The sequence below is a fragment of the Cibotium barometz genome, chromosome 28, assembly GCF_041138505.1.
Source record: "Cibotium barometz isolate CiBa-2024 chromosome 28, ASM4113850v1, whole genome shotgun sequence".
In the NCBI taxonomy this organism is placed as follows: domain Eukaryota; kingdom Viridiplantae; phylum Streptophyta; class Polypodiopsida; order Cyatheales; family Cibotiaceae; genus Cibotium; species Cibotium barometz.
The window spans coordinates 41,863,329-41,873,012 of record NC_141073.1 but is presented as its reverse complement, the minus strand read 5'-3'; positions in this window follow the sequence as shown (position 1 = coordinate 41,873,012).

Below are 9,684 nucleotides of genomic sequence, written 5' to 3'. Positions count from 1 at the left end.
AGAAATTACGCATAAAATAAATTCCTTCAAAGTATAAAAAGAGGAATTCCTACCATATTCTAGGAACTATCATCCTAGATTAATTAAAAGAATTTTATTATGCATGGAGATGTAGATGTTGCATGTAGATGTAGATGTATGGATGTGAGTGTGAATGTGGAGGTGGATGTATGCATGGGACGTGGATGTATGCATGTAGAAATAGATGTGTAGATGAGGATGTAAATGGAGATGTGGATGGATGCATGTAGATGTAGAGGTATAGATGTAGATGTCAATGGAGATGTGGATGTATACATGTAGATGTAGATGTATAGATGTAGATGTGGATGTGGAGGTGGATGGATGCATGTAGATGTAGATGTATAGATGTAGATGTGGATGTGGAGGTGGATGGATGCATGTAGATGTAGATGGGAATGGAGATATGGATGTATGCATGTAGATGTAGTTGTGAATGGAGATGTATATGTATACATGTAGATGTAGATGTATAGATATAGATGTGGATGTGGATGGGGATGTATGCATGTAGATGTAGGTGTATAGACGTAGATGTGGATGTAGAGGTGAATGTATGCATGTAGATGTAGATGTATAGATGTGGATGTGAATGTGGAGTGGATGTATGCATGTAGATGTAGATGTATGGAGGTGAATGTGAATGTGGATGTGGATGTATGCATAGGGATGTAGATGTATGCATGTAGATGTGAATGTACGCATATAGTTGTGGATGTATGGATGTGAATATACGATTGTGATGTGAGGGAATCTGAAGTGATGAGATGGAAATGATGTGATGGGATGAGTATACATATAAATGGAATATGGAATAAGTAATGTAGATTGAGGAGGGATAATGTGGAAAAATGAAAGTTAAAATAGAAATTGTATTGTAAACTGTTTGTAAATGCTGTCTGTAAATGATTGTTTTATGTCAAGAATGCTTGGGGGAGCATTTTGACCGTCTTGTGATTAAGGTCGTGATGAGAAAGTTGCAACTGCTGACGGGGAGTCAATGAAGGACGTCTCGCGTAGCAAGGTCGGCCGAGGTCTTAACCAGCCTCGGTGCGATTAAAATGGTGAGCTTCCGGTACGGTGGATGAGGGGCCAAGGAAGCGGCCTATGCGTGAAGCGCTAGGTTACCTGCGAAGGATCCTAGAGGGTGCTGACCATACGGTGCTCGGGCTCTGGGTCGCCTAGGATACCCACGCGTGCGTCGAGGAAGATATTGGAACAGAGTTGGAGTTGTTTTCTGAAATCGAGCATGGATCTGGTTGATTGACCTTGCTGGTCTTCAATGGATGAGTCCATGGCTCCTTATATGGATCTGTTGGTTGATCTTGCTGATCTTCAACGAGAGTCCATCATGTTAAGTGATTATATTGCCAAGTATTATGGGCTAGGAACTATCGAAACGGCTCCTGAGCGTTCTAGTTGCCAATGATGCCATAAATACTCTGAAGAAGGAATGATGGGAAATTAAGAATCAATTGGATAAATTGGAAGATGGTGATCAATGATACTATGGTTTTATTAAAGGATTATTTTAAACTGGTTGAATCTGGTTGAAAAAGGCAATTTCATATTGGGTGTGTGAGTGGTGTGACTAGTTTTATTTTGCATGAACATCCGGCTAGGGGGCCTTGGAACTCTTTTCCTTGGTACCCGGGACAAAACCTAACCAAATTTTTAATTGGATCCCATCACTACAGTGGTTGGGCGGTTGGCTAACCCATGGGATTGGATGGGGTTAGGCTGGACTGATGGATCCGTAAATCGAGACTCAAACTTTTGTTTTTACGATAGAAAAAAAAATAAATCCCGGACAGTAACTGTTCTATGGATAGGAATCAACGGCTGTGCCTCTTGAATGGGGAAAAAAGCGTTGATCCCAATGATCCAAGTGCAAGTTTTCTTCCTTGAACTGACTATCTTATAGATGTAATTGGATCATCTCGATCAGAAATGATCTTGACTACGTTAGAATAAAAAGTTATCCTGGTGGAATCGCCCGTGGTTTCCGGTTAAGGAAGTTTTTCCGGGTTCGGTTTCGGAACAACCGACGGATTAGTCCCTTATCCGGATATCCGTGGGCGAGGCCCCGAGTGTGGGACCCCTGTCCCACGCGAGAAGCGCTACTTCCGCTGCCAGTACCCCGAATCCGTTGCTCGGTGGGAACAGGGATCTTACATCCTAGAATTTGATGGGCTATTGTGTTGGTTCCTCTCATTTGACTACAATAATCCTTATACATGGAAGGATAATGATTCATCTAGGTGTTTTTGCTTCATCATTCTCACAAATAGGACAAATCAAGTGTCTCCCCCAGGCTCAACAAGATGTGCTAACTCCTCAATTACAAAGACAACTCATCTATCCTTATTTATGATTACCACATCTAGTCTACTGTTCCCAAATTTGTTTCTCTTGGGAAGTATCTACAACTCAAGTCTACTCAACACCCAGATCAATGTTTAATCCTTTTTCTACTTTGACCAGATCCAGAGACTCAGCCTAACCCCATCGAAGCCCATGGGATAAGCCTTTTGCTCGACCTATGGAGTCTTGTGAACTCATGTAATCATAGTAAAAACTTGGAACTTTACTCACACGCACAACTTAAAAACAAATTCAGACATGCAAAAATATTTTTGCTGATGCTTTCTTTTTGGTACCCATTCGAGAAACTTTTCTATTATTGGTTCCATGTCTGCCTTTTGTGCCTCCTTTGGGACAACTTAGCTCTCATGGCTGTTCTTGTCATTGCTAAAGTGATTACTTTGGCTTATAGCTCTTAAATTACCTTAGGTTCTAGCTCTCGTGGTTGTTCTAGTCATTGTCGAAGTGATTACCTTGGCTTTTAGCTCTCAATTTTCTTGAATTACCAGGTTCATTCCTCGTCCTTTTTTTTTACTTTCTCTTGGTTTCTCTAAGAAATCTCTTGCAAAATATTCCTCCTCATTTGTGCTTTGATAACTCTTTTTCCACCTCTTATTCATACCCCACCCATGACTCTTTCTCTTGTGATGACAATTTTTGAGTATGTTTCCTTTCTATCCTCCTTGATTTCAGCTCTAATAGACCTTATTAGATAGGTAGCATGGCTTGGCATAGTAGCTAAACTTATTCCTACCCCACCCATTACTCTCTCTTGTGATGAAAATTCTTGAGTGTGTTGTTCTTCTATCCTCCTTGATTTTAGCCCTAACAGACCTTAGCTAGGTATCCTGGCTTGTTCATAGTAGCTACACTTAATACAATCCTCTCTCGGGTGGCCAAATATTTTATATTTTGTGTACTATACCTCCTAAGACATGGATGAGAAGAATTCATGGAAGAGAGAGATCTTGAGCTCCTTAGAATAAAAATATACACATGACTCCTTAATATCATCTTCACCAATCTTAATTTAATCGCAAATTGGGACTTTCTCCCTCCAGAAATATTGTTTTTTCTTACAAGATATTGATCTAATCTAACCATATTTTATATAGCTTGGTTTTCTAGAATCACTTCTAGGGCTTTAACCTATACTTAACCTTAATCCTACACATAGAAGGTCAATTCTCTTTCTCTCTCTAGAATTCTTTGGTTGTACTTACACCAATTTTAAAAAACAATTCTAAATATTTATCCTAGAAATTCCTAATTAAACTAATATATTTTTTACATCTTAATTTAATATTATTTTCAGTCTCTACGACCAAGACTAACCCTAAATTTGTAAATAAAATATAATTGTTCTAATTAAATCCCATCACTCAGAATTTACCCTAAGGATTGATTTAGAGTTTGGCTCATCTTAATTAAGAGCATTTAGGCCAATTTTTCCTTTCAAAAATTTATTCCCTCATAACTTAATTAAATGATAAAACTATCCTTATTTGAGTCCAATCAAGACCCGACACTTATGTGGTTCCAGGCCACCTAGTCAGCTCTGGAGGAAAAGCAACTAATGTAGTTGTGCCCAATGCAATAATCCAATGCTAGGACATTGAGCTACGTGTATGTCTAAGCACGACAGGAAGATTGATTATAACTACAAAGTAGGTGAGTTTCTAAGTTTGTCCTAAATCCGGTCAGTGATCCACACCCAAACATGACTACAGAGGTATGTAGAATGAAACAAAATTAAGACGAGGACCAATAAGACTAAGACCAACCCATGTGTCATTCTTGAGTAATATCAATATAGTACAATGCCTTACTAAGGACTCTTCTCATCATGAACTGCTCACTCAACTCTCTTGTCTTCCTATTCAGTATTGTTCCTCTGTCCTTTGGGCCCAAGTAGACCTGGCATGATTCTTGTAGTATCTAGATGAAAATACACACCTCCCCTACAATCTCAGTTGGATAGACTCAGTCTTCTCTAACCCCTATCCCCTTATCCAACTAATCCCTCTTTTTTCTTCACCACTACACGAGTACTACCTCTTGTTCAAGAAGGTGTTACAAGTTTGTTACAAAACAAGAAGGCTCGGTTTATTGCACAACGATCAGTCTGGGCGACAACCAAATGGGCTGATTGGCCCAGCACCTGGCAATCACGTTGATGCTACTCTAGAAGGGAAGCCGATAGTTGTTGTTATGGAAAAATTATGTATATGGATTACCTCTGAGTCCAGATTCTCCATTTCAGACACCTTATGGCCTGTTCAAGCCACCTTTGTATCATAGTTTCTCTATTTCTATGCCCCCCTTCCTACTACTTACCTAGGCATGCCTTATGTCGGCCCTCTCATTGGCCCATTAGAATTTCACATCAATGGGCCACACCTCTCGATACCTTGCCCTTTCCCTCTTAATTATGTCCATAGCCTTGCATGTTGGCAAAGGCATGTGATCTCTTTGGTCTGGGGTGATGAAATCTTCTTTGAAGTTGGTCTGCTAAGGAACTTCCTTTTTCCTTTTCTTTCTGCCCCGACTCCATTTCCACCAATAGGGTGGTATGCCTGTAGGTTATGTCTTGAGCACTCGCCTTCCCCTTTCTACTAGTGACTTTGTTAGCGAGAGGGGCATTAGTAGAGTCACTCCTCAAATGAGATATTTCCTCCTCACCTCGATCCATGAGTCATAAAGAGCTTGTTGCTTCCACGCATTGCTTTGGATCCAGGGGAGGGGATTCTTCCTTGTCTTGATGCTCCTGCCTAATAGCTACTTTGGCCATGTCTCTCTGTCTTAGGCACAATTTAGCAATTTCATACCAGTTGGAAGGTCTGAGGGCACCTACTTGCTGATCTGTCTAGATTAAATTTTGCATACATTTAAGAGCCGTACACCCTTCCAGATGTCCATGTTTCTTTCACCTATTTCTGCTTGGATTCTTTTCTGCAGGTCTTCTTTTGCCCTTTTTTTCCTTTTTTCTCAGCCTTGGAAGTCTTCTAGCATTTTGTCCTTTGCTCACACTTCCTATGTGTGTACCCTTCTCATGGCATCCATCTGATCTTGTCTTTCCCTGAGGCAGCATGGGCTATTGTAAAGGCAACATTTTGCTCATTCACTGTCCTTTTCCTCTTGTCACCCTTGCAAGCATAGTTGCCTCTTCCTCCTTTTTGAGGGCCTTTATTCCTATTTCTTTTTGCTCTTTAAATTCTTTGACGAGCACCTCCAGCTCTTTAACCTAGAGTTTTTGCATGGCCTTGTCGTTTTCCTTTTCCTCTACTTTCTTTGTAGCTTCCCATGCATGTTTTTCCATCTCTTCATATCGGGGATCACGTCCATTCATGAACCTTTCCACCGTAAAACAATTTTCTTCCCCTTCCCTTCTGACGACACGGCTTGATTCTTTCCGTCTCCCTTCAAGATGGTGAATCTTCTTTTCTAGGCCTATAATTCATTCTCTAGTTTCTCATTTCCGATTTGTAGATCTTTTTCTTTGCTGGTGCCTCTCGCACTGTTGCCGGTCTTCTTGCCCCCTGGGCTGGGTGGCTGCTTCCATGGATTTTGTAGGTTCAGGGCCTGCTAACTGGGTTGGATTTGGATTTCTGGATCCTCTATCCGGATTTTGTAGGTTTAGGGCCTGCTAAAACTGGGTTGGATTTGGATTTCTGGATCCTCTATCCAGATTCCCATCTTGTGAATGGTCGGGAACCATCTGTTTGCAGGAAGGTGTGGGGGCTTGCATTATGGATTTTTGGATCCTCTATCCGGATTCCCATCCTGTTGAATGGTCGGGCACCATCTGTTTTTGCAGGAAGGTGTGGGGGCTTGCATTATGGATGTCAATTTGTTTAGATACTCTTCAACACCTCCTTTAGGTCCTCAATTGTGTGCCCCTCCCATTTCTCCATCTTTTCTGCATCAAGCTCGTAGACCTTTAGGAATTCTTCTACATCCGGGGCCACAACCTTACTTTTGCCTTGACCAACTATACCTTATCTTTGTTGGCCCTAGCCTGCACTTCTTTTATGACCTTGAGGTCCTCTTCTCTGATCAAGGAACTTGGCCCTCCATTACTTCTTGGTTTTCCCTGGCTCTATCCAAGTTGATTTTTGTAGTTGTTGTTACTTGTTGGCCAGCTTGTGCCGCCATAGGCCAGAGCTGCAATAGCCATTGGACAGCCACCCTGCATGTCAGCAATGCCAATGGCACTTTTTTAACACTATTAGGCGTAACTTAATACCAAGGGAATCATAGTACCACTGATACTTCAAGAAGGAAGTATAAAAGGATGGATCCAAAGATTTACAAGGCTGGTTGCCATTTGTATTATTTTTCATCTTTGGAATAAAACAAGACTATTCTTCTATTTTCTCTATCCTATATATGTGTTTCTTTCCTAATTGTGTCTCTGTATATTTGTATATGTTCCTATATTGTTGAGTAAGGTTATCTGTTAAGCCATCGTGTCTTTGTACTTCTTACAATAGATGATCACCATAGCCAGAAGGCAGTGTTCGTTTTCATGTTGTGTTTCTTTCCACCTGGTGTATGTTAAACCCTAAGATCTCTTTAGATAATCAACATGCATAAATGAGGCATAAACTCTACCACCCAACCACCACTGAGCCCAAGGCTTGCACACATGAAATATAAGGGAGTACCACATACCTTAACCTTGATGTCCCATACCACCAAGAGGTATGACTCCAATAATACAACAACACTCAGCTCTATAGTGAAAGGCAAGAATGTAGATATAATCCTCTACACACAAGAGAACATCCCTTGAGTGTGCCCCACGCCCCTATTATATAGGAGGGCCCTCAAGTGACTCTTGACTCTCCATTTCCCATGTGTGACCCTTGGATGCCTGACCCTAACCTTAACCCTTAAGGTTAGTCCTAACCCATGCTCCACTAGAGCTTGTTCCCATGCTCCCATGATTAGAAGCCTAATGTGGGTTAGCCTCCTAGTATATACACATATAATGTGCACATAACATATATGATGCATGCATAACGAATGAATCTCACCAGGTTGCTCGAGGAATAAGCGATCAATTTCCCGCCAACAGTTTGGTGATCACGATGCTTTTATATGCTTCTTGTTAGTGTCATTTTGTTTACTTCCTGATTGTTGTTGTATTTGAATCTACTCTACTTGTTTTCGAACCCGATGCAGGCCTTCTGATAGCCTGGAAGAATTTTGAAAAAGAGATCATTAAAAATCCAACCACCATTGGCTTTGCAATTTTGACTAACCACCACATTCGACTAATGTCTCACTATCTACCACTCTTTTGATGTACAAGATTGAGCATTTTAAGTGGTAGTTATTGTGGGTACAAAAAGTGGCATATATTATAACACTTTAGAGATCTTGAAATATTTAAAGAAAATAGACAAATAGCTTAATATTTTCTCAAAAAATCAAGTTAAGCTCTATATTATGTGAAAATCTAAGGTCCAAAGTGGGAATCACATATGAGTTTATATCTAAAAGATATTAGCATTTTACGGAATCAGTCCAAATTTGGGACAGGGTGTATACATTGACTTTGTACCTAAGGAAATGAGCACTTTCAACTATCTAATTCTTAGTCAAATTATGCAACTATATTCTGAACTTTGCATGTGATGTTCCAATAAGAGAACTTGAAAGGAAATTCCTTCGTTAACTAGGAAAGATTAGCCAGTAAAGGTAAACGAATGCCTATTTTTTTACTGTTTATAGGGTTCTTGAGTGGACAAAACTGGGCACCCTGATCTTGCAACCACCTGTAGCCAATCGGCCAGTGGAAGAAATCTTCATTTCTTGCTTCATGAAGGATCTCAGTAAACAACTCAAGCGCTTTGTCTTGCTGTTTCCAACCTCTCTACTATTACCATGGAACAGCTTGTTGAGTCACCCTCAGAGCCAAGCGTGTGCTAGTAGGTTACGTCAAAAGAAAAGGCAAGTCCAAGAGTAAAAAGAAGTCCAAAAAGTACAAGAAGGTCTCTAGTGGCCAATTGTGCCTACAAATGGGCCAAGCAGTATGGCATATACCAACGTCTCGACTAGCCAACCGATAGAGATAGAATGCCACACAGCCCAATCCTACCTCTCGAATGATTCCAGAAATGGGGACTCTACTTTATAGACCCGTTTAAGCCCCCAGCTTGCTTTATCAGTCATAAGTATATCCTGGTAGCCACATATTATAGCACCAAATGGGTAGAATCCCATGCTCTCCAGAATAACATAACAAAGTCAACTGCCAAATTCCTTTATGAGATGATAATCACTCATTTTGGATGACCAATCGAGCTGATTAGTGACCAAGGAAAACACTTTGTGATGTCACCCAACATCTCATTATCCATAAACACTCCACATTATATTACACCGCAAGCCAATGGTCAAGCAAAGTAAACTAAAAAAATCCTCAAGCAAATAATTAAAAAGTTAGTCAATGAAAATCGCACTGACTGGAATGAAAAGTTGTATTCAACTTTATATAGGCATTCCACACAGCATACAAGGTCTCGACCAGAATGATCCCACTCAAACTAGTATATGGCACAGAGGCACTCGTACACCGATGGAATTCTTAGTGCCAAGCCTCAGAATTTTTGTTGTAGAAAAATTAAGCCCAGAGGAGTCCTTGTAGCATAGCCTATAGATCAGCTCCTTGAGGTAGATGAAGAAAGCCTCAAAAGTTTTGTCATCACCATAGTCGTCCAAAAAAAAAAGAAAGAAGTGAGTCGACCACCACCACTCTGAGTTCCTCATGTTCAAGGAAGATAATATGGTTATGTTATTCAGTCTTGCATGGGTCCGCATCCCAGAAAACTGAAGCTCTGGTGGATGGGACCATTCTAGATAGTGGAGAAATTCTACGGATGGAACTTTCCTACTCAACACGCTCAACGGCGAACGATTCTAGAAGCCCGTCATCAATGGCTACTGCCTACGACCCTATCACGCGCCAATGCCAACAAATCCCTTCATCAATGCAGTAGCACCACTAACCCACTACCTGGGTATTCATCACATTGCTGCAATGTCACCTCTCTGAACCATCATGAAAGATTGGTCTCGAGTCCCGAGCGATGTGATGCACCCCATCAAGACTTTTCGACCGTTGTGTGTCAATCAAACCAGGTAAGTTCATTTAATTCCATGCACACTCAAATTATTTATTGTGTCTCTCTTTATTTGCATCTAGAACCTTTTCTCGCTCAAGCATCAACCTTTTGACTACACTACCATCAACATTCCCTCTTGCCAACCCCCTGCTTTGTTCCTAGGCAT